The following is a 25,384-nucleotide window of genomic DNA, read 5'->3' as shown; positions in this document are numbered from 1 at the left end:
GTGACTGGGCCATTCTAACACATGAGTATGCTTTGAGCTAAACCAGGGAGTCTCCAAACTTTTCAAACCAAGGGCCAGTTTGTTGTCCTTCAGACTTTAAAGAGGGCCGGATTGTGGCCAGCGTGGGCAGAAAATGTCCTGGGCCCAGCATCAGTAAGAATAAATATGGCCTCATGGTTGGTGGTCACTCAGTAGGAGGAGTAGTAGTGCCCCTATTAGTAAGAGGAATGGTATCCCATCATTGGTATCAGTGGAAGAAACAGTGCCCTATTGTTGGTGTCAGTGGGAGGAATAGTGCCCCAAGGGCCAGATAAAGGATAGCAAAGGGCCACATCTGGCCCTTCGGGCCACAGTTTGGAGACCTCTGATCTGATGTAAACCATTCCATTGTAGCTCTGGCTGGATGTTTCGGGTCGTTGTCCTGCTGGAAGGTGAACCTCCACCCCCGGTCTCAAGTCTTTTGCAGACTCTAACAGGTTTTCTTCTAAGATTGTCCTGTATTTGTCTCCATCCATCTTCCCATCAACTCTGACCAGCTTCCCTGTCCCTGCTGAAGAAAACCATCCCCACCACATGATGCTGCCACCACCATGTCTCACGGTGGGGATGGTGTGTTCAGGGGGATGGGCGGTGTTAGTTTTCGCCACACATAGCGTTTTGCTTTTAGGCCAAAAAGTTAAATTTTGGTCTCATCTGACCAGATCACCTTCTTCCACATGTTTGCTGCCCCCTCCCCCACATGGCTTCTCACAAACTGCAAACAGGACTTCTTATGACTTTCTTCCTCCAATGTCTTTCTTCTTGTCACTCTTCCATAAAGGGCAGATTTGTGGAGAGACGACTAATAGTTGTCCTGTGGACAGATTCTCCCCCCTGAGCTGTGGATCTCTGCAGCTCCTCCAGAGTTACCATGGACCTCTTGGCTCTTCTCTGATGAATGCTCTCCTTGCCCGGCCTGGTCAGTTTAGGTGGACGGCCATGTCTTGGTAGGTTTGCAGTTGTGCCCATACTCTTTCCATTTTCCGATGATGGATTGAACAGAGCTCCGTGAGATGTCCAAAGCTTGGGAGATTTTTTTATAACCAAACCCTGCTTTATACTTCTCCACAACTTCATCCCTGACCTGTCTGGTGTGTTCCTTGGCCTTCATGATGCTGTTTGTTCACTAAGGTTCTCTAACAAACCTCTGAGGGCTTCACAGAACAGCCGCATTTATACTGGAGGTTAAAGTACACACAGGTGGGCTCTATTTATTAATTAGGTGACTTCTGAAGGCAATTGGTACCACTAGATTTTAGTTAGGGGTATCAGAGTAAAGGGGGCTGAATACAAATGCCCCCCTCCCAACACACACATTGTTCACATATTTATTTTTTTAAAATGTTGAAAACCGTTTATCATTTTCCTTCCACTTCACAATTATGTGCCACTTTGTGTTGGTCTATCACATAAAATCCCAATAAAATACATTTACATTTTTGGTTATAACATGACAAAATGTGGAAAATTTCAAGGGGTATGAATAATTTTTCAAGGCCCTGTAGAGATCCTCACAAACCCACAGGGCCAGGACAAGGGGTGGGAAGAAGGGGCGGCTGCCCTGGGTGCAGTGTGTATTGTAAGGGATAGGGGGCGCCGCAAGTTCTTTCTACTATAAGGCTGACAGGAATAGTGACAGCGGCATCACTACTTCTGCCCAGCACTGGAAGTAGCAAGGAGAGAAGGAGAGAGCCGGGAGGAGGTGCGGGCTGTGCTCTCTCTCCCCCTCCTCCTCATAAGCTTCCACATAATGAAGGGGAGGGCAATATGGCATCTTTGCCCTTGGCACTGGATGATCTGGTCCCAAGACTGCACACCCATGGCCATTGCAGGGGATACTGATAGACCCATCTGTAATCAGACAGCTCCATGGGTGGTGGACATATCTGGAATTTGCTATAAAGGATGGCTCAGCTACTGAGTTATACTAATTGAAGCGCAGACAGGAATACTCCTCTGTGGGGCAAGAAGGAGATGCTCCCTCATGGAGAAAGTGAACACTAGACATGTATACTGCTGAAAAATGTGTTAGTTTTCGTCTCATTTGGATTTTTTTATACTTGTTTTTTGGGTCATTTGTTATGATTGCAATTTGTAAATTCATAAATTAGAAAATTTGTAAATTAGAAAATTCATAATTTCCTAAATTCGAAAATCCAAAAAAATCTGAAAATAAGAAAGAAAATCCAAAAATTCGAAAGAACAAAATCCAGAAATTCTAAATAATAACTAACTAAGTAACTAACTAACTGACTAACTAACTAACTAATAATAACTAACTATTAAATTATAGGTATTGGAATTTCCTTTCCAATGTGGCTGTTAGTGAACGCAACAAATACGAATTATCCAAAATAATCTAAACAAATCAATAATAAATAATAATAATAATAAAAAAAAGTTTTTATTATTATTTTTATTCCTCATTATTAATTTGTTACGTTCTATTTGTTTAGATGCGACATTCGTTATTTCGGATAATTCGTAACTTCGGATAAATTCATGTTCGTTAAGTTCACTAACAGCCAAATTTTAACCACTTGGGATCCGCGCTATTGCCAAATGACGGCATTAGCGCGGACCTACTTTTCCGGGACTACGTCTATTGACGTCGTCCCGGGCACGAGCGGCCTGCGCGCCCCCTGAGGGGCGCGCGCGGCGCGCTCTGTGATCGGCGAGTCCATGAGACTCGCCTGATCACCGATCCGTGCAAGGGGTTGATCCCGACCCCTTATCACGTGATCAGCTGTCAGCCAATGACAGCTGATCATGTGATAGAACGGAGCCGGTAATCGGCTATTATTTTCCTCGCGCTGAGAGCGCGAGGAGAAAAAAAAAAGCCGATCACCGGCGGCCGTGATCGGGACATCAGTCCTGATCACGGCCAGCAATACAAGCGACCACCTGCCCCCTGCCAGTGCCCACCTGCCCCCTGCAGTGCCATCCTGAATAAAAGTAAGTGCCCCCCGTCAGTGCCACCCAGCAGTGCCCATAGTGCCCACAGTGCCACCCACAGTGCCACCCACAGTGCCCACAATCTGCCTCAAAGGTGCTGCACCCCAGTGCCGCCCATCAGTGCCCAGCAGTGCCGCCCATCAGTGCCCAGCAGTGCCACCTATCAGAGCCACCTATCAGTGCCACCTATCAGTGCCCATCAGTCTCATCTATCAGTGGTACCTATCAGTGCCCATCCGTGCCACCCATCCGTGCCACTTATCCGTGCCACCCATCCGTGCCATCTTATCTGTGCCAATCTTTGCCCATCAGTGCTGCCTTATCTGTGCCCATCGGTGCCGCCTTATCTGTGCCTATTAGTGCCGCCTTAACTATGCCTATCAGTGCCCACCAGTGCAGCCTATCAGTGCCCACCAATGCAGCCCATCAGTGCCCACCAATGCAGCCCATCAGTGCCCACCAATGCAGCCTATCAGTGCCGCCTCATCAGTGCACTTCAATGAAGGAGAAAAATGACCTGTTTGCAAAATTTTATAACAAACTATTAAAACATGATTTTTTTTTTTTTGCATCTTTTTTTGTTTGTTTAGCAAAAAATAAAACTCCCAGCTGTAATTAAATACCACCAAAAGAAAGCTCTATTTGTGGGAAAAAAATGATAAAAATTTCATTTGGGTACAGTGTTGTATGCCCGCGCAATTGTCATTCAAAGTGCATCAGCGCTGAAAGCTGAAAATTGGTCTGGGACTGAGGGGGGTTTAAGTGCCCAGTAAGCAAGTGGTTAAAGGAAATTCCAATATCTATAATTTAATAGTTATAATTTCAGATTTTTGAATTTTCAGATTTCCAATTTTCGAATTTCTGAATTTCCAAATTTCCGAATTTTTTGAATTTACGGATTTTTGAATATTCTAATTTAGGAAGATTCGGAAAAATTTGTTAAAGGGGTTTTCGTTAATTCTGATGTTTCCAAAAACTGATTTGGAACAAAACGAATTGCACAATGTCTCGTGAAAATCTCCGAATAGATCTCCCCAAACATATGCAGTAAATTAGAATCCCCCCACTGCAAGGAGTCGGGGATGTAGAAGCTTGAGTGATAGAAATTCCTGACTTTTCCAGAGGAAGGCCTAGTGATAGGTATAAGCCCTTTGTACACACAGTCGGAAATTGTCCGATCGGACCGTGTTGTCGGATAATCCGACCGTGTGTGTGGGCTCCATCGGACTTTTTCCATCGGAATGTCCGACCAACAAAGTTAAAATTTTCCGGTGTGATCCGATCGGACTTCGTCCGATCGTTTGTAGAGAATTCTGATTGGACAAAGTGCCACGCATGCTCAGATCAAGTCACGAGACCAAAGCTAATGGCTACTAGCCACAACGTAGTCCCGTCGCAACGAACGAACGTCATCACGTTCCGTACGATCAAATTTTCCGACAACTTTGTCCGACCGTGTGTATGCAACACCAGTTTTGGACAAAATCCGTCGGAAAAAATCCTACGGATTTTGTTGTCGGAATGTCCGACCCGTGTGTACAAGGGCTTAGATCAGGGATATGCAATTAGCGGACCTCCAGATGTTGCTAAACTACAAGTCCCATCATGCCTCTGCCTCTGGGTGTCATGCTTGTGGCTTTCAGAGTCTTGCTATGCCTCATGGGACTTGTAGTTCTGCAACAGCTGGAGGTCCGCTAATTGCATATCCCTGGCTTAGATGAACCTCATCCATGTGCTGGATGAGTACAACAGGGCCGAGACACATAGAGATGATCCAGTGGTAGCACCTCAAGCTGAGGCAATGTGGTTACAGCGGTGGCCCAGGCTTTTTGAGATGGGAATGAGGGACACCTACCCTGTTTCCCCGAAAATAAGACCTAGCTTGATTGTCTGTGATGGCTGCAATATAAGCCCTACCCCCCCCCCCCCAAATAAGCCCTACCCTGTTTCCCCCAAAAATAAGCCCTACCCTGAAAATAAGCCCTACAAGGACTTTAACTAGGGCTTATTTGGAGGGTAGGGCTTATATTGCAGCCATCACCGACAATCACGCTAGGTCTTAATTTCGGGGAAACAGGGTAGTATGTAGGCATAGGACACCCCCCCCCCCCCCCCCCGACAGAATAATTATACAAAAAAAAAAGATTAGTTAATCCCACAAGTGCTTTTTTACCACTACTATTCCATCATATTGGCTTTCAGAATTTACAAATGTAGCAATTTGGAAATTGGGTGTATGGTTGATCTGTAAGCCCTTGTACACACGGTTGGAGATTCCGATGGAATGTGTCCGATTGGACCGTTTTGTCGGATATTTTCCGACTGTGTGTGGTCTCCATCGGACTGTTTCCGTCGGAATATCCGACGGACCAAGTTTTCCAACTTGCCGGTAAAATTTTCCTACAAAATGCTCCGATCGGACATACTCCGATCATGTGTAGCCTACTCCGACGGACAAAGTGCCACGCATGCTCAGATCAAATTCCTAGACCAAAGCTATTGGCTACTAGCGTGAATGTAGTCCCGTCCTAACGAAATAACGTCATCACGTTATGTACAATCCGATTTCCTGACAACTTTGTCTGACCGTGTGTATGGAACAGTTTCGGATAAAATCCGTCGGACAAAATCTATCGGACAAAATCCATCGGATTTGGTTGCCGGAATGTCCGACCGTGTGTACAAGGGCTAAGAAACACTTTTTGAAAGGTAAAAAGTGCATTTTATATACGTCTATATGGATCAGACCAGAATGAGGGACAAATGAGGAGGAAAGAGGGACATTGGGGTTTATTTACTAAAGTTGAAGAGTGAAAAATCAGGCTCACTTCTACAAAGGAACCAATCGGCTTCCAGGTTTTATTGCCAAAGCTTAATTGAACAAGCTGAGGTTAGAAGCGGATTGGTTTCTGTGCAGAAGCGAGCCCGATTTTGCACTTCCCCGCTTTAGTAAATAAATCTCATGCCGCGTACACACGGGCGGACTGTATGGCGTACTTAGTTCGTCGAAACACATTTCAGCGGACAGTCCGCTCGTGTGTGGGCTTCAGCGGACTTTTTCAGCGTGCAGTCTGGAGTACTAAGAATTTCAGTTTTTTCGAAATTCTGTCCGTCGTACTTTGGTTTCAGCGGACAATCCGCTCGTCAGTATGCTAGTTCGACGGACTAAGAATGGCGCATGCTCAGAAAGGATTTACACGGCGGAAGGGTGCTTTGCTGTGTATTGGACTTCCTATTTCTAGTCCCGTCGTACGTGCTGTACACGTCATCGCGCAAGCTTTCGTCGGACTGTTTGTGTATCCGTGTGTGGTCAAGTCTGTTCAGTGGAAACTACGACGGATTGTCCGTCGGATTGTATGACGGACTAAGTACGCCATACAGTCCGCTCGTGTGTACGCGGCATCAGTGTTCCAAATCCGGGACAGTTGGGAGCTACGTCAAAGCTATTACCAGAAACCAGGGAACCGCCGAGTGAGTGGTCCCAGCTCATTCTGAGGGACGAGCCAAAGGGAATAATGGTCCCCCATAATTCATCTGTGATCAGGTTGTATAGTCAAGGCCCAGGCCCTCTCTGTGGCATAAAATGTCCGCGTGAATGTGGGACCCTGGGGTGTCCACAATGCTTTCACCTGGTTCAAGAGATGCGTGTGGGTCTGTTCCCATTAGTTCAAGAAGTCTGCCGGCACTATGTGGTCTGTTCCGTGTTGAAGGGGGCTGAGGCCTGGACTCCCCCTCCGACTTGGCAGACATCTACCTACCCCAATGGAAGCTCCGACCATCGCATTTCTTGCACTTGACGCGTTAGAAGATGGACACCATCACATTCTAGTTATTTAATTTGGCTGAAGTCATTTGGAAATAAATCCATACGGTGTACCCGCAACAGACTGATCACCCTACAATGCTATACTTGGCTGTACTCTTCGGGGGCCAACGGACCTTTAGGTCATAGTCCCCACAGAAGTGCATGATCACACTCTTGACTTCCTGGATTCAGGAATGGAAGTGACACCTGTCTGAAGGCTAATAGTTTATTACAGATCAGTCATGGGTGGAGGAAAGAGAGTCGGAAGTGTTAAACTTTGACCTCCAGCCTGGGGACAGAGTGCAAGTCCAACACAAAGGTGCACACCAGTACGTAAAGTTGCAAACACCATGGTAATAAGTCCCCAGAGAAGTCCATGTGGAAGAAGGACCCTACGGTGTCCACAAACTGTTCACTAGGTTCAAAAAGACAAGCCATGTGTGCCGCCTAGCAGCATTCGGGTCCTCTGTTTGACTCCCAACCACAGCACTACCTTTCTGGAGCATGTTCTCCCTGTGCCTGCGTGGGTTTCCTCCGGGTATTCCGCATTCTGGTTTCCTCCCACACTCCAAAGCCATGTTGGTAGGTTAATTGAATCATGTCTACATTGGCCCTAGTGTGAGTATAAATGTGAGTTAGGGACCTTAGAGTGTAAGCTCCTTGAGGGCAGGGACTGATGTTAATGTACAATATATATATATATAAGTGCTGCATAAGTTGACAGTGCTATATAAGTACCTGTAATAAATAAAATAAATAATATGTATGTGGTTCTGTTTCAGTTGGTTAACCACTTGAGATCCGCGCTATAGCCAAATGACGGCTACAGCGCGGATCTCCTTTTCCGGGACTACGTCTATTGACGTAGTCCCGTGTACGAGCGGCCTGCGCGCCCCCTGAGGGGCGCGCGTGGCGCGCTCTGTGATCGGCGAGTCCATGAGACTCACCTGATCACCGATCCATGCAAGGGGTCGATCCCGACCCCTTATCACGTGATCAGCTGTCAGCTGATCAGGTGACATAACGGAGCCGGTAATCGGCTAGTATTCCTCCTTGCGCTGACAGCGCGAGGAGAAAAAAAAAAGCCGATCACCGGCGGCCGTGATCGGGACATCAGTCCCGATCACGGCCAGCAATGCAAGCGCCCACCTGCCCCCTGCCAGTGCCAACCTGCCCCCTGCAGTGCCATCCTAATAAAAAGTAAGTGCCCCCCGTCAGTGCCACCCAGCAGTGCCCACAGTGCCACCCACAGTGCCCACAATCTGCCTCAAAGGTGCTGCACCCCAGTGCCGCCCATCAGTGCCCAGCAGTGCCGCCCATCAGTGCCCAGCAGTGCCGCCCATCAGTGCCCAGCAGTGCCACCTATCAGAGCCACCTATCAGTGCCACCTATTAGTGCCCATCAGTCCCATCTATCAGTGGTACCTATCAGTGCCCATCCGTGCCACCCATCCGTGCCTCCCATCCGTGCCACCCATCCGTGCCATCTTATCTGTGCCCATCTTTGCCCATCAGTGCCACCTTATCTGTGCCCATCGGTGCCGCCTTATCTGTGCCTATTAGTGCCGCCTTAACTATGCCTATCAGTGCCCACCAGTGCAGCCTATCAGTGCCCACCAATGCAGCCCATCAGTGCCCACCAATGCAGCCCATCAGTGCCCACCAGTGCAGCCTATCAGTGCCCACCAGTGCAGCCTATCAGTGCCCACCAATGCAGCCTATCAGTGCCCACCAATGCAGCCCATCAGTGCCCACCAGTGCAGCCTATCAGTGCCCACCAGTGCAGCCTATCAGTGCCCACCAATGCAGCCTATCAGTGCCGCCTCATCAGCGCACTTCAATGAAGGAGAAAAATGACCCGTTTGCAAAATTTTATAACAAACTATTAAAACATGATTTTTTATTTTTATTTTTTTGCATCTTTTTTTGTTTGTTTAGCAAAAAATAAAACTCCGAGCTGTAACTAAATACCACCAAAAGAAAGCTCTATTTGTGGGAAAAAAATGATAAAAATTTCATTTGGGTACAGTGTTGTATGCCCGCGTAATTGTCATTCAAAGTGCATCAGCGCTGAAAACTGAAAATTGGTCTGGGACTGAGGGGGGTTTAAGTGCCCAGTAAGCAAGTGGTTAAACAAGTCTGCCACACTTCGTGGTCTGTTCAGTGTTGAAGGGAACGGAGACCTAAATTCCACCTCTGACTTGACCTGACTTTACATATGACCACCTCAGTGGAAGTCGTGACCGTTGCATTTCTTACACTTGACAGGTCAGAAGACGGTCACCACCACGTTCTAATTTATGGTGGACCACTTTACCTGAATGTTTGTGGCAGCACCAACCCATGACCAAACCACCAAGACCCCTGCCCAGGTGAAGCAGAACCATTACTGCCTCCCTCATGGCGGTCTGTAGAAGATACATTCAGAGTTTCCAAAGTGATTTTTTTCCAAGAATGGTGCAACTTACTAGGCATCTAGAAGTAACACACCACCCCATACTACCCAGAAGGCAGAGGGGGAAAGTGAGAGGTACAGGCGCATGCTGATACAGCTGCTAAGAGGATTAGCTCGTGGGGAAAAAAAATGAAACTGTCCTTAAAGAGGAAGTAAACCCTGATGAGTTTACTTCCTCTTTGATTCCCTGCAAAGGTAAAGCATAATGGACTACTGTGCATTGCATAGTAGTCCATTATGTGTCACTTACCTGACACAGGAGCCAGCGAAGTCACCGCTGTCCCCTGTAGTCCGGAGCATCCATCTTCTCGGTGGGTCTCGCTGCTCCGCCGCTGTCATTTGACGAAGCCGCGATGACGTCACTCCCGCGCATGTGCACGGGAGCCGCCACTCGCGGCATATCGCCGTTGACAGCGGCGCGCTCAGTGCATCTGTGTGCCGCTGTCTACGGCGCATATGTGCCGTAGACAACAGTGCCTGTCTTTTGGCAAATATCTCCTAAACCGTGTAGATTTAGGAGATATTTCTTGGACCTACAGGTAAGCCTTAATCTAGACTTACCTGTAGGTCAAAGTGGTTTGTAAGGGTTTACAACCACTTTAATTTGGGCACTGATAGGTGGCACTGGTAGGCGGCACTGATAGATGACACTGATGATGGGCACTGATTCGCAGCACGTGTGGGCACTGATGGGCACAGATTATCAGTGCACATTTCCCTTTTACAGAAGCCCTTTTTAAAGAGCAGCTGATTGGCTCTTTACCTCAATCTGTGATCAGCTGTGTCTGGAGGTACAGTGAGATAGAATCAGACAGATTGGGGTAGGAAGTTCCAAAGAAAGGGAGAAGCTTGGGAGAAGTCCTGGAGGTGAACATGGGAGGAGGTGACGAGGGAGCTAGAGAGCGGGAGGTCTTGGGATGACTGAAGAGAGCGGTTTGGTTGGTATATTGAGACCAGGTTACTGATGTAGCCGGGGGCATCTATCTATCTATCTATCTATCTATCTATCTATCTATCTATCTATCTATCTATCTATCTATCTTCAGTATCTCTCTCTCTGTCTATTTATCTATCTATCTATCTATCATATCTATCTATCTATCTATCTATTTTCAATATCTATCTATCTATCTATCTATCTATCTATCTATCTATCTATCTATCTATCTATATATCTATCTATCTCTCTCACACTCTATCTATATATCTATTTACATCTATCTATCTTTCTATCTATCACTCTATCTATTTATCTTCAGTATCGCTCTCTCCCTCTATCTATCTATCTATCTATCTATCTATCTATCTTCAGTATCTCTCTCTCTGTCTATTTATCTATCTATCTATCTATCATATCTATCTATCTATCTATCTATTTTCAATATCTATCTATCTATCTATCTATCTATCTATCTATCTATCTATCTATCTATCTATATATCTATCTATCTCTCTCACACTCTATCTATATATCTATTTACATCTATCTATCTTTCTATCTATCACTCTATCTATTTATCTTCAGTATCGCTCTCTCCCTCTATCTATCTATCTATCTATCTATCTATCTTCGGTATCTCTCTCTCTTTCACACTCTATCTATCTATATATCTATTTACATCTATCTTTCTATCTATCGCTCTATCTATCTTCAGTATCTCTCTCTTTATATCTATTTCTATCTATCTATCCATCTATCTATCTTTCTATCTATTTTCAGTATCTATCTTCGGTATCTCTTTCTCACACACACTCTATCTATATATCTATTTGCATCTATCTTTCTATTTATCACTCTATCTATCTATCTTCAGTAAAGCTCTATCTATCTATCTATCTATCTATCTATCTATCTATCTATCTATCTATCTATCTATCTATCTATCTATCTATCTATCTATCTATCTATCTATCTATCTATTTATCTATCTATCTTCAGTCTCTCTCTCTCTCACAATCTATCTATTTTCTCTCTCTCTCTCTCTCTCTCTCTCTCTCTCTCTCTCTATCTCTATCTATGACATTTCTTTCTTTTTTCCTTCCTTCCTTTCTTTAATCTCTCTATCTTCAGCATCTATCTATCTACAGTATTGATCTATATACAGTATCTTTTTATCTATAATTTTTTTCTATTAATCTATTATATATGAATGTAACTATTTTTCCTTCTATAAACACTTTCATCCAATGTCCTGTTTTCTGTATAAACAATTACAGATCCCACAAATCCAACCCCTGCCAAACCCTTGCCCATATCAAACATGGCCGCCCACACTACACGACGACACCGCCCCTCTCGGTCATTGGTTGTTGTATCTCCCGCCCCTTCTTCAGTGATGGATGTGGTGTTTTAGAGAGCGGTGGCAGTGCAGTGTGTGGTCTGTAGGTGGCGCTGTGCGGTGTGTGTGTCCGATCTCCGCCCGCTGTGTGTAGCGGGTAACTCGGGGTGCGGCTGTTCCCGGAGAGGAGAGAAGAGAAGAGAGGGGGGGCTGTGCCTGAACTCTGCGGGCTGTACGGTGAGTGGGGGAGGGGAGGGGGTCGGAGGTCCCGGGGGGGAAGGGGGGGCTCTACAAAAATCCAGACACAGCTCTTCATTCCTGGGGACCCGGGAGGGGCAATACTGCCAGATGGGGGGGGGGACTAGAGAACCAGAGAACCCCTCCCCCCAATCTTCTTCTTAGCTCTCTATATAATATAATCCCCGATATCAATTTATTATTATTAGTCAAATATTTAACTTTATTCTCTGAGTCTAGTGTCTGATACATCAACATTGTCTCTGTATAGAGGAGAGAAGAGAAGAGAAGAGAAGAGATCCATCACATGTTACATTGTAACAATCGGTCCTGAGATTGTATCTCTTCATTATATACTAAATACAACATCCAATCCTCTTCTAGATGTGAGCCAATCATATCATTCTCTGTACAGAGGAGCTTACACTCTAATGTCCCCTCCCCCACAGTCACATCAGTTTCTGTACCAGAGGAGCTTAAACTCTAATGTCCCCTCCCCCACAGTCACATCAGTCTCTGTATAGAGGAGCTTACACTCTAATGTCCCCTCCCTCACAGTCACATCAGTCTCTGTACAGAGGAGCTTACACTCTAATGTCCCTTCCCCCCACAGTCACATCAGTCTCTGTACAGAGGAGCTTACACTCTAATGTCCCCTCCCCCCCAGTCACATCCGTCTCTGTACAGAGGAGCTTACACTCTAATGTCCCTTCCCCCCACAGTCACATCAGTCTCTGTACAGAGGAGCTTACACTCTAATGTCCCCTCCCCCCACATCACATCAGTCTCTGTACAGAGGAGCTTACACTCTAATGTCCCCTCCCCCCTCACAGTCACATCAGTCTCTGTACAGAGGAGCTTACACTCTAATGTCCCCTCCCCCACAGTCACATCAGTCTCTGTACAGAGGAGCTTGCACTCTAATGTCCCCTCCCCCCACAGTCACATCAGTCTCTGTACAGAGGAGCTTACACTCTAATGTCCCTTCCCCCCACAGTCACATCAGTTTCTGTACCAGAGGAGCTTAAACTCTAATGTCCCCTCCCCCACAGTCACATCCGTCTCTGTACAGAGGAGCTTACACTCTAATGTCCCTTCCCCCCACAGTCACATCAGTCTCTGTACAGAGGAGCTTACACTCTAATGTCCCCTCCCCCCACATCACATCAGTCTCTGTACAGAGGAGCTTACACTCTAATGTCCCCTCCCCCCTCACAGTCACATCAGTCTCTGTACAGAGGAGCTTACACTCTAATGTCCCCTCCCCCACAGTCACATCAGTCTCTGTACAGAGGAGCTTGCACTCTAATGTCCCCTCCCCCCACAGTCACATCAGTCTCTGTACAGAGGAGCTTACACTCTAATGTCCCCTCCCCCACAGTCACATCAGTCTCTGTACAGAGGAGCTTACACTCTAATGTCCCCTCCCCCACAGTCACACACTATTATTATACATTTATAAAGCTCTGACATATACCGCAGTACAGAAATCACTGAGTCCATCACGTCAGTCTATGCACCAGAGGAGCTTACACTCTAATGTCCCCTCCCCCACAGTCACATCAGTCTCTGTACAGAGGAGCTTACACTCTAATGTCCCCTCCCCCCACAGTCACATCAGTCTCTGTACCAGAGGAGCTTACACTCTAATGTCCCCTCCCCCCACAGTCACATCAGTGTCTGTACCAGAGGAGCTTACGCTCTAATGTCCCCTCCCCCACAGTCACATCAGTCTCTGTACCAGAGGAGCTTACACTCTAATGTCCCCCCCCCCCACAGTCACATCAGTCTCTGTACCAGAGGAGCTTACACTCTAATGTCCCCTCCCCCACAGTCATATCAGTCTCTGTACAGAGGAGCTTACACTCTAATGTCCCCTCCCCACAGTCACATCAGTCTCTGTACAGAGGAGCTTACACTCTAATGTCCCCTCCCCCACAGTCACATCAGTCTCTGTACAGAGGAGCTTACACTCTAATGTCCCCTCCCCCCACAGTCACATCAGTCTCTGTACAGAGGAGCTTACACTCTAATGTCCCCTCCCTCACAGTCACATCAGTCTCTGTACCAGAGGAGCTTACACTCTAATGTCCCCTCCCCCACAGTCACACACTATTATTATTATACATTTATAAAGCTCTGACATATACCGCAGTGCTGTACAGAGAACACTGAGTCCATCACATCAGTCTCTGCACCAGAGGAGCTTACACTCTAATGTCCCCTCCCCCACAGTCACATCCGTCTCTGCACCAGAGGAGCTTACACTCTAATGTCCCCTCCCCCACAGTCACATCCGTCTCTGCACCAGAGGAGCTTACACTCTAATGTCCCCCCCCCCCACAGTCACACATTATTATTATTATTATTTTAATACATTTATATGGCTCTGACATATACCGCAGTGCTGTACAGAGATCACTGGCCGGTAGCACCAGGATACGGTGCTGTTGGACGTGGTTGCGGAGGGATTGGATTGGTCGATGACCTTTTTTGGTTTCCCAGTTTTATTTACATGGAAGTTGCTAACAGCCACACTCCCTCCTCCCTATATTTGCCTCACTCAGCTGCTGTACTGGAATTATATTTGGCTCAGTGGTTACATAGTTACATAGTAGGTGAGGCTGAAAAAAAAGACACAAGTCCATCAAGTCCAACCTATGTGTGTGATTATATGTCAGTATTACATTGTATATCCCTGTATGTTGTGGTTGTTCAGGTGATTATCTAATAGTTTCAAGAAACTATCGATGCCCCCCCGCTGAGACCACCACCTGTGGAAGGGAATTCCACATCCTTGCCGCTCTTACAGTAAAGAATCCTCTACATAGTTTAAGGTTAAAGTGGGGTACCCCCTAAAAAAAAAAAATTAAAAGTCAGCAGCTACAAATACTGCAGCTGCTGGCTTTTAATAATCGGACACTTACCTGTCCCGGGTTCCAGCGATGCGGGGGAACGAAGCCCCCCCCTCGCTCCCCGCTCCGCTCGCGGCGCCGTCATGCATACTGTGGGCACCCGGCTGTGGCTTCACAGCCGGGCACCCACTGCGCATGCGCGAGCGGCGCAGGGCGCCGTGATACGCCGTACAGTCACCTGGGACACGTGACAGGTCCCAGGTGAATGTGCGGCGCGAGGGGAAGTGATGTCACCAGCCCGGGCAATGAAGAAGGCAGACTACGAGGGACCCCCTAGCAACCGGTATTTAGAGGTGAGTAAAAATTTTTTTTTTTGCCAATTATTTTTTTTTGATTTTTTTAAAGATTTTTAAGTAGTTTTATTTTTTGGGGGGCAACTCCACTTTAAACCTCTTTTCTTCTAGTTTTAATGAGTGGCCACGAGTCTTATTAAGCTTCCTTCCGTAGAAAAGTTTTCTCCCTATTGTGGGGTCACCAGTCCGGTATTTATATATTGTGGGGTCACCAGTCCGGTATTTATATATTGTGGGGTCACCAGTCCGGTATTTATATATTGTGGGGTCACCAGTCTGGTATTTATATATTGTGGGGTCACCAGTCGGTATTTATATATTGTGGGGTCACCAGTCTGGTATTTATATATTGTGGGGTCACCAGTCCGGTATTTAAATATTGTGGGGTCACCAGTCTGGTATTTATATATTGTGGGGTCACCAGTCTGGTATTTAAATATTGTGGGGTCACCAGTCTGGTATTTAAATATTGTGGGGTCACCAGTCTGGTATTTAAATATTGTGGGGTCACCAGTCTGGTATTTATATATTGTGGGGTCACCAGTCTGGTATTTAAATATTGTGGGGTCACCAGTCTGGTATTTAAATATTGTGGGGTCACCAGTCTGGTATTTAAATATTGTGGGGTCACCAGTCTGGTATTTATATATTGTGGGGTCACCAGTCTGGTATTTATATATTGTGGGGTCACCAGTCTGGTATTTAAATATTGTGGGGTCACCAGTCTGGTATTTATATATTGTGGGGTCACCAGTCTGGTATTTATATATTGTGGGGTCACCAGTCCGGTATTTATATATTGTGGGGTCACCAGTCCGGTATTTATATATTGTGGGGTCACCAGTCCGGTATTTATATATTGTGGGGTCACCAGTCCGGTATTTATATATTGTGGGGTCACCAGTCTGGTATTTATATATTGGGGGGTCACCAGTCCGGTATTTATATATTGGGGGTCACCAGTCCGGTATTTATATATTGGGGGGTCACCAGTCCGGTATTTAAATATTGTGGGGTCACCAGTCCGGTATTTATATATTGTGGGGTCACCAGTCTGGTATTTAAATATTGTGGGGTCACCAGTCTGGTATTTATATATTGTGGGGTCACCAGTCCGGTATTTATATATTGTGGGGTCACCAGTCCGGTATTTAAATATTGTGGGGTCCCCAGTCTGGTATTTATATATTGGGGGGTCACCAGTCCGGTATTTAAATATTGTGGGGTCACCAGTCCGGTATTTATATATTGTGGGGTCACCAGTCTGGTATTTAAATATTGTGGGGTCACCAGTCCGGTATTTATATATTGTGGGGTCACCAGTCTGGTATTTAAATATTGTGGGGTCACCAGTCTGGTATTTATATATTGTGGGGTCACCAGTCCGGTATTTATATATTGTGGGGTCACCAGTCCGGTATTTAAATATTGTGGGGTCACCAGTCTGGTATTTAAATATTGTGGGGTCACCAGTCTGGTATTTAAATATTGTGGGGTCACCAGTCTGGTATTTATATATTGTGGGGTCACCAGTCTGGTATTTATATATTGTGGGGTCACCAGTCTGGTATTTAAATATTGTGGGGTCACCAGTCTGGTATTTATATATTGTGGGGTCACCAGTCTGGTATTTATATATTGTGGGGTCACCAGTCTGGTATTTATATATTGTGGGGTCACCAGTCCGGTATTTATATATTGTGGGGTCACCAGTCCGGAATTTATATATTGTGGGGTCACCAGTCCGGTATTTATATATTGTGGGGTCACCAGTCCGTTATTTATATATTGTGGGGTCACCAGTCTGGTATTTAAATATTGTGGGGTCACCAGTCTGGTATTTAAATATTGTGGGGTCACCAGTCTGGTATTTATATATTGTGGGGTCACCAGTCTGGTATTTAAATATTGTGGGGTCACCAGTCTGGTATTTAAATATTGTGGGGTCACCAGTCTGGTATTTAAATATTGTGGGGTCACCAGTCTGGTATTTATATATTGTGGGGTCACCAGTCTGGTATTTATATATTGTGGGGTCACCAGTCTGGTATTTAAATATTGTGGGGTCACCAGTCTGGTATTTATATATTGTGGGGTCACCAGTCTGGTATTTATATATTGTGGGGTCACCAGTCCGGTATTTATATATTGTGGGGTCACCAGTCCGGTATTTATATATTGTGGGGTCCCCAGTCTGGTATTTATATATTGGGGGGTCACCAGTCCGGTATTTATACATTGGGGGTCACCAGTCCGGTATTTATATATTGGGGGGTCACCAGTCCGGTATTTAAATATTGTGGGGTCACCAGTCTGGTATTTATATATTGTGGGGTCACCAGTCTGGTATTTAAATATTGTGGGGTCACCAGTCCGGTATTTAAATATTGTGGGGTCACCAGTCTGGTATTTATATATTGTGGGGTCACCAGTCTGGTATTTATATATTGTGGGGTCACCAGTCTGGTATTTATATATTGTGGGGTCACCAGTCCGGTATTTATATATTGTGGGGTCACCAGTCCGGTATTTAAATATTGTGGGGTCCCCAGTCTGGTATTTATATATTGGGGGGTCACCAGTCCGGTATTTAAATATTGTGGGGTCACCAGTCCGGTATTTATATATTGTGGGGTCACCAGTCTGGTATTTAAATATTGTGGGGTCACCAGTCTGGTATTTATATATTGTGGGGTCACCAGTCCGGTATTTATATATTGTGGGGTCACCAGTCCGGAATTTATATATTGTGGGGTCACCAGTCCGGAATTTATATATTGTGGGGTCACCAGTCCGGTATTTATATATTGTGGGGTCACCAGTCTGGTATTTAAATATTGTGGGGTCACCAGTCTGGTATTTATATATTGTGGGGTCACCAGTCCGGTATTTATATATTGTGGGGTCACCAGTCCGGAATTTATATATTGTGGGGTCACCAGTCCGGAATTTATATATTGTGGGGTCACCAGTCTGGTATTTATATATTGTGGGGTCACCAGTCCGGTATTTATATATTGTGGGGTCACCAGTCCGGTATTTATATATTGGGGGGTCACCAGTCCGGTATTTATATATTGGGGGGTCACCAGTCCGGTATTTATATATTGGGGGGTCACCAGTCCGGTATTTATATATTGGGGGGTCACCAGTCCGGTATTTATATATTGGGGGGTCACCAGTCCGGTATTTATATATTGGGGGGTCACCAGTCCGGTATTTATATATTGTGGGGTCACCAGTCCGGTATTTATATAATGAAATCCTATCCCCTCTCAGGCGTCTCTTCTCCAGAGAGAATAAGTTCAGAGCTCACAACCTTTCCTCATAACATCCTCCAGACCCTTTATTAGCTTTGTTGCCCTTCTTTGTAGTCGCTCCATTTCCAGTACATCCTTTCTGAGGACTGGTGCCCAGAACTGGACAGTATACTCCAGGTGCAGCCGGACCAGAGTCTTGTAGAGCGGGGGAATTATCGTTTTATCTCTGGAGTTGATTCCCTTTTTAATGCCAATATTCTGTTTGCTTTGTTAGCAGCAGCTTGGCATTGCTGAGCCCATCATCTACTAGGACCCCCAGGTCCTTCTCCACCCTATATCCCCCCCCCCCCCAGAGGTTCTCCCCCCAGTCTATAGATTGCATTCATATTTTTACCACCCAAATTCTGGTTCACACTGAGCTGCAGGAATGAAGCCATGCCTGAACTCGCACGATTTCACTCCTGCACGTCAGCCCCGATGTCGGCTGCGATTTCAGACAGCTGTTCGGGTTTCTGCACAGATATCAGTATAAATCGCAGCCTGAAATCGCAAAAAGTAGTACAGAAACTACTTTTTGAAATCGGTGCAGAGCCGCAGATGCGGAGTCGCACCGATTGGGACGGTGCCATTGACGGCAATTGCCACCGGTTTGACATGTCAAATCGCACGTCGAAACGCTCCTGTGTGGACCAGGGCTAAACCTCATTTGCCATGTAGTGGCCCCTCCCCCCATTAATTTGTTCAGATCTTCTCGCAAGGTTTCTAAATCCTGCGGAGAAGTTATTGCCCTGCTTGGTATAGTCCGCAGACGGTGATTAGTCGGGGTGTATTGTACACATAAAGGATAAATACAGTGAATCGTGTGCTGCACCCTCCTCGTGTGTTCTCGGTGACGCTCTCATATGCACATAATCGGGGGGGGGGGGGTAGGTGAGGAGGGACACAGAGAGGGGGGGATAGGTGAGGAGGGACACAGAGAGGGGTGGATAGGTGAGGAGGGACACAGAGAGGGGGGGATAGGTGAGGAGGGACACAGAGAGAGGGGGATAGGTGAGGAGGGACACACAGAGAGGGGGGGATAGGTGAGGAGGGACACAGAGAGGGGGGATAGGTGAGGAGGGACACAGAGAGGGGGGGATAGGTGAGGAGGGACACAGAGAGGGGGGGATAGGTGAGGAGGGACACAGAGAGGGGGGATAGGTGAGGAGGGACACAGAGAGGGGGGGATAGGTGAGGAGGGACACAGAGAGGGGGGGATAGGTGAGGAGGGACACAGAGAGGGGGGGATAGGTGAGGAGGGACACAGAGAGGGGGGGATAGGTGAGGAGGGACACAGAGAGGGGGGGATAGGTGAGGAGGGACACAGAGAGGGGGGGATAGGTGAGGAGGGACACAGAGAGGGGGGGATAGGTGAGGAGGGACACAGAGAGGGGGGGATAGGTGAGGAGGGACACAGAGAGGGGGGGATAGGTGAGGAGGGACACAGAGAGGGGGGGATAGGTGAGGAGGGACACAGAGAGGGGGGGATAGGTGAGGAGGGACACAGAGAGGGGGGGGATAGGTGAGGAGGGACACAGAGAGGGGGGGGATAGGTGAGGAGGGACACAGAGAGGGGGGGATAGGTGAGGAGGGACACAGAGAGGGGGGGATAGGTGAGGAGGGACACAGAGAGGGGAGGATAGGTGAGGAGGGACACAGAGAGGGGGGGATAGGTGAGGAGGGACACAGAGAGGGGGGGATAGGTGAGGAGGGACACAGAGAGGGGGGATAGGTGAGGAGGGACACAGAGAGGGGGGGATAGGTGAGGAGGGACACAGAGAGGGGGGAATAGGTGAGGAGGGACACAGATTGGGGGGAATAGGTGAGGAGGGACACAGAGAGGGGGGAATAGGTGAGGAGGGACACAGAGAGGGGGGAATAGGTGAGGAGGGACACAGAGAGGGGGGGGAATAGGTGAGGAGGGACACAGAGAGGGGGGGGAATAGGTGAGGAGGGACACAGAGAGGGGGGGAATAGGTGAGGAGGGACACAGAGAGGGGGGGGAATAGGTGAGGAGGGACACAGAGAGGGGGGGGGATAGGTGAGGAGGGACACAGAGAGGGGGGGTATAGGTGAGGAGGGACACAGAGAGGGGGGGATAGGTGAGGAGGGACACAGAGAGGGGGGGATAGGTGAGGAGGGACACAGAGAGGGGGGGATAGGTGAGGAGGGACACAGAGAGGGGGGATAGGGGAGTAGTGATGGACGAACTTCCGACGGGACGTTTCGCGAACGCGAAACGCGAACGGACACAAACGTTCGCGAAAACGACCGTTCGCCGCGGGCTCCATTGACTTCAATGGGAGGCGAATTTCGCAAACCTTTAGGTCGAATTTGCGGCCACGGGGTAATTATTAGGGGGTAGCACGTAGTCCCACCACCTGGACAATAGCATAATACATGTATGAGGTGAATTTGGGATCGATAACTACAAGCATTTTTTTTTTATTTGGGAAATTGTTCTGACAATTCAGGACTATGGAGCTAATGAAGGCAATGGAGGAGAGGGAAGGTCAGGGACCAGGGTAGGCAAACAAGAGGGTGCAGGAGATACAGAGCACTGACAGCAGCACCGTAATACAGAGCACTGACATCAGCACCGTGACATACAGCGCTGACAGCAGCTCCGTGACATACAGCGCTGACAGCAGCTCCGTGACATACAGCGCTGACAGCAGCTCCGTGACATACAGCGCTGACAGCAGCTCCGTGACATACAGCGCTGACAGCAGCTCCGTGACATACAGCGCTGACAGCAGCACCGTGACATACAGCGCTGACAGCAGCTCCGTGACATACAGCGCTGACAGCAGCTCCGTGACATACAGCGCTGACAGCAGCTCCGTGACATACAGCACTGACAGCAGCTCCGTGACATACAGCGCTGACAGCAGCTCCGTGACATACAGCGCTGACAGCAGCACCGTGACATACAGCGCTGACAGCAGCTCCGTGACATACAGCGCTGACAGCAGCTCCGTGACATACAGCGCTGACAGCAGCTCCGTGACATACAGCACTGACAGCAGCTCCGTGACATACAGCGCTGACAGCAGCTCCGTGACATACAGCGCTGACAGCAGCACCGTGACATACAGCGCTGACAGCAGCTCCGTGACATACAGCGCTGACAGCAGCTCCGTGACATACAGCGCTGACAGCAGCTCCGTGACATACAGCGCTGACAGCAGCTCCGTGACATACAGCGCTGACAGCAGCACCGTAAGCAGCCCCAGGAGGAAGTCAGCACAGCACAGGGATGGTGTGATCCCCTCATAATAAGAACCCCCAGGAGGAAGTCAGCACAGCACAGGGATGGTGGGAGCCCCTCATAATAAGAACCCCCAGGAGGAAGTCAGCACAGCACAGGGATGGTGGGAGCCCCTCATAATAAGAACACCCAGGAGGAAGTCAGCACAGCACAGGGATGGTGGGAACCCCTCATAATAAGCAGCCCCAGTAGAAATATGACACCGCTCAATCTCTTCAAAGAGGAGGGTAGGGGCATATAGTACGGTGTGCTTTTTTGGGTCAGGGAAGTGAGCCAAATGAATTAAGAAGGTCTGTGTGCTTGATTCCAAAAATTGTTTATAGACATATACATGGTCTACTGATCACATGTGTTGAATTCCTCCGAGATCCATGCCTCATTCATTTTTAGAAATGTGAGGTAGTTAACACTGTCGTGAGCTAGGCGAGTACGCTTATCGGTCACAATCCCCCCTGCTGCGCTGAACGTCCTTTCGGACAGGACACTGGATGAGGGGCAAGCCAACAGTTCGATTGCAAATTGGGCAAGCTCTGGCCAGAGGTCAAGCCTGCCCACCCAGTAGTCTAGGGGTTCATCACTCCTCAGAGCGTCCACATCGGCCGTTAACCCAATGTAGTCGGACACCTGACGGTCTAGGCGTTCCCTGATGCTGGATCCGGATGACACCTGTCGATGGGTCGGCTGAAAGAATGACCTCATATCCGAAGTCACCAACACATCTTCAAACCGGCCTCTTCTTGCAGGCGCTGTTGGATTGGTACCCGCAAATCCTTCTCTGGGAGTGGGAATTGCTCCTCTGCCAGCGCACGCAAAAGCAGAATGCAGCATTTCTCGAAGCAAGGCCTGGAAGTGCTGCATTCTGACAGCCCTCTGCGACGGCGGTAACATTTCCGCCATTTTGTGTTTGTACCGGGGATCTAAGTACGTTGCCACCCAGTACTGGTCCTTGACCCTCATGCTTTTTATACGGGGGTCCCTATTAAAACACTGGAGCATGAAGGCCCCCATTTGCACTCAAGCGGAAGGTATGTGGTGGTGGTGGTGTTGTTGGTGGTAGTGTCTTTGGGGGTGCACATAGCAGAGAGTGAAGAAGAGGGTGCAGATCGAGAGGATGAGGAGGGTGCAGAAGAATAAGGCTGAGTGAGCCACTCAACCAAGTCTGGTGCGTCCTTTAAAGTAATTGAACGCACCTTCTGCAACTTCCCACTTTGGCTCAAGGCTGTTGCTCCTGCCCTACCCCTACCACCCCTGCGGAAGGGCCTGCCTCTTCCTCTGCCTGTCATTTTTTAAATCACCCTGTGACAAAACTCTTAGTCCCTATACCGCTGAAGGACTGCTGCAGTATAGGGCAGCGGTCAGCAGTAGTGCACGTCAACCCTATGTATTGTGGACCGATAGCGGTCCTTACAGAACAGCAGACTGTACTGCACTCAGGCCTATGTACCGTAGCACCCTATACCAAGTTACCAGTCCTTATAAAAACTTTTGTGGACCAAGCAGGTTGTGTGTTAGTGATTAGCAGACTGTACGTCAGTCCCTATACCAATGAAGGACTGCTGCAGTATAGGGCAGCGGTCAGCAGTAGTGCACGGCAACCCTATGTATTGTGGACCGATAGCGGTCCTTACAGAACAGCAGACTGTACTGCACTCAGGCCTATGTACCGTAGCACCCTATACCAAGTTACCAGTCCTTATAAGAACTTTTGTGGACCAAGCAGGTTGTGTGTTAGTGATTAGCAGACTGTACGTCAGTCCCTATACCAATGAAGGACTGCTGCAGTATAGGGCAGCGGTCAGCAGTAGTGCACGGCAACCCTATGTATTGTGGACCGATAGCGGTCCTTACAGAACAGCAGACTGTACTGCACTCAGGCCTATGTACCGTAGCACCCTATACCAAGTTACCAGTCCTTATAAGAACTTTTGTGGACCAAGCAGGTTGTGTGTTAGTGATTAGCAGACTGTACGTCAGTCCCTATACCAATGAAGGACTGCTGCAGTATAGGGCAGCGGTCAGCAGTAGTGCACGGCAACCCTATGTATTGTGGACCGATAGCGGTCCTTACAGAACAGCAGACTGTACTGCACTCAGGCCTATGTACCGTAGCACCCTATACCAAGTTACCAGTCCTTATAAGAACTTTTGTGGACCAAGCAGGTTGTGTGTTAGTGATTAGCAGACTGTACGTCAGTCCCTATACCAATGAAGGACTGCTGCAGTATAGGGCAGCGGTCAGCAGTAGTGCACGGCAACCCTATGTATTGTGGACCGATAGCGGTCCTTACAGAACAGCAGACTGTACTGCACTCAGGCCTATGTACCGTAGCACCCTATACCAAGTTACCAGTCCTTATAAGAACTTTTGTGGACCAAGCAGGTTGTGTGTTAGTGATTAGCAGACTGTACGTCAGTCCCTATACCAATGAAGGACTGCTGCAGTATAGGGCAGCGGTCAGCAGTAGTGCACGGCAACCCTATGTATTGTGGACCGATAGCGGTCCTTACAGAACAGCAGACTGTACTGCACTCAGGCCTATGTACCGTAGCACCCTATACCAAGTTACCAGTCCTTATAAAAACTTTTGTGGACCAAGCAGGTTGTGTGTTAGTGTTTAGCAGACTGTGCGTCAGTCCCTATACCGCTGAAGGACTGCTGCAGTATAGGGCAGCGGTCAGCAGTAGTGCACGGCAACCCTATGTATTGTGGACCGATAGCGGTCCTTACAGAACAGCAGACTGTAACGCACTCAGGCCTATGTACCGTAGCACCCTATACCAAGTTACCAGTCCTTATAAGAACTTTTGTGGACCAAGCAGGTTGTGTGTTAGTGATTAGCAGACTGTACGTCAGTCCCTATACCAATGAAGGACTGCTGCAGTATAGGGCAGCGGTCAGCAGTAGTGCACGGCAACCCTATGTATTGTGGACCGATAGCGGTCCTTACAGAACAGCAGACTGTACTGCACTCAGGCCTATGTACCGTAGCACCCTATACCAAGTTACCAGTCCTTATAAGAACTTTTGTGGACCAAGCAGGTTGTGTGTTAGTGATTAGCAGACTGTACGTCAGTCCCTATACCAATGAAGGACTGCTGCAGTATAGGGCAGCGGTCAGCAGTAGTGCACGGCAACCCTATGTATTGTGGACCGATAGCGGTCCTTACAGAACAGCAGACTGTACTGCACTCAGGCCTATGTACCGTAGCACCCTATACCAAGTTACCAGTCCTTATAAGAACTTTTGTGGACCAAGCAGGTTGTGTGTTAGTGATTAGCAGACTGTACGTCAGTCCCTATACCAATGAAGGACTGCTGCAGTATAGGGCAGCGGTCAGCAGTAGTGCACGGCAACCCTATGTATTGTGGACCGATAGCGGTCCTTACAGAACAGCAGACTGTACTGCACTCAGGCCTATGTACCGTAGCACCCTATACCAAGTTACCAGTCCTTATAAGAACTTTTGTGGACCAAGCAGGTTGTGTGTTAGTGATTAGCAGACTGTACGTCAGTCCCTATACCAATGAAGGACTGCTGCAGTATAGGGCAGCGGTCAGCAGTAGTGCACGGCAACCCTATGTATTGTGGACCGATAGCGGTCCTTACAGAACAGCAGACTGTACTGCACTCAGGCCTATGTACCGTAGCACCCTATACCAAGTTACCAGTCCTTATAAAAACTTTTGTGGACCAAGCAGGTTGTGTGTTAGTGTTTAGCAGACTGTGCGTCAGTCCCTATACCGCTGAAGGACTGCTGCAGTATAGGGCAGCGGTCAGCAGTAGTGCACGGCAACCCTATGTATTGTGGACCGATAGCGGTCCTTACAGAACAGCA

At 47.9% G+C, this 25,384-nt stretch overlaps 1 protein-coding gene across 1 annotated transcript in view; it reads left to right on the top strand.

Annotated features, from left to right (window-relative positions):
• Window positions 1–11,611: 11,611 nt before the first annotated feature.
• LOC143925091 (leucine-zipper-like transcriptional regulator 1 homolog) overlaps window positions 11,612–25,384 on the top strand; it is a 45,482-nt gene continuing 31,709 nt past the window's right edge. The window contains exon 1 of the mRNA XM_077449681.1: window positions 11,612–11,769. The gene's annotated coding sequence lies outside the window, so the exon portion shown is untranslated. The remainder of the gene's footprint in view (window positions 11,770–25,384) is intronic.

This window comes from Lithobates pipiens, unplaced genomic scaffold (genome assembly GCF_037356315.1).
Source record: "Lithobates pipiens isolate NorthernLeopardFrog02 unplaced genomic scaffold, aLitPip1_a1.2 Scaffold_22, whole genome shotgun sequence".
In the NCBI taxonomy this organism is placed as follows: Eukaryota; Metazoa; Chordata; class Amphibia; order Anura; family Ranidae; genus Lithobates; species Lithobates pipiens.
This window is presented reverse-complemented; position numbering and strand designations above follow the sequence as displayed.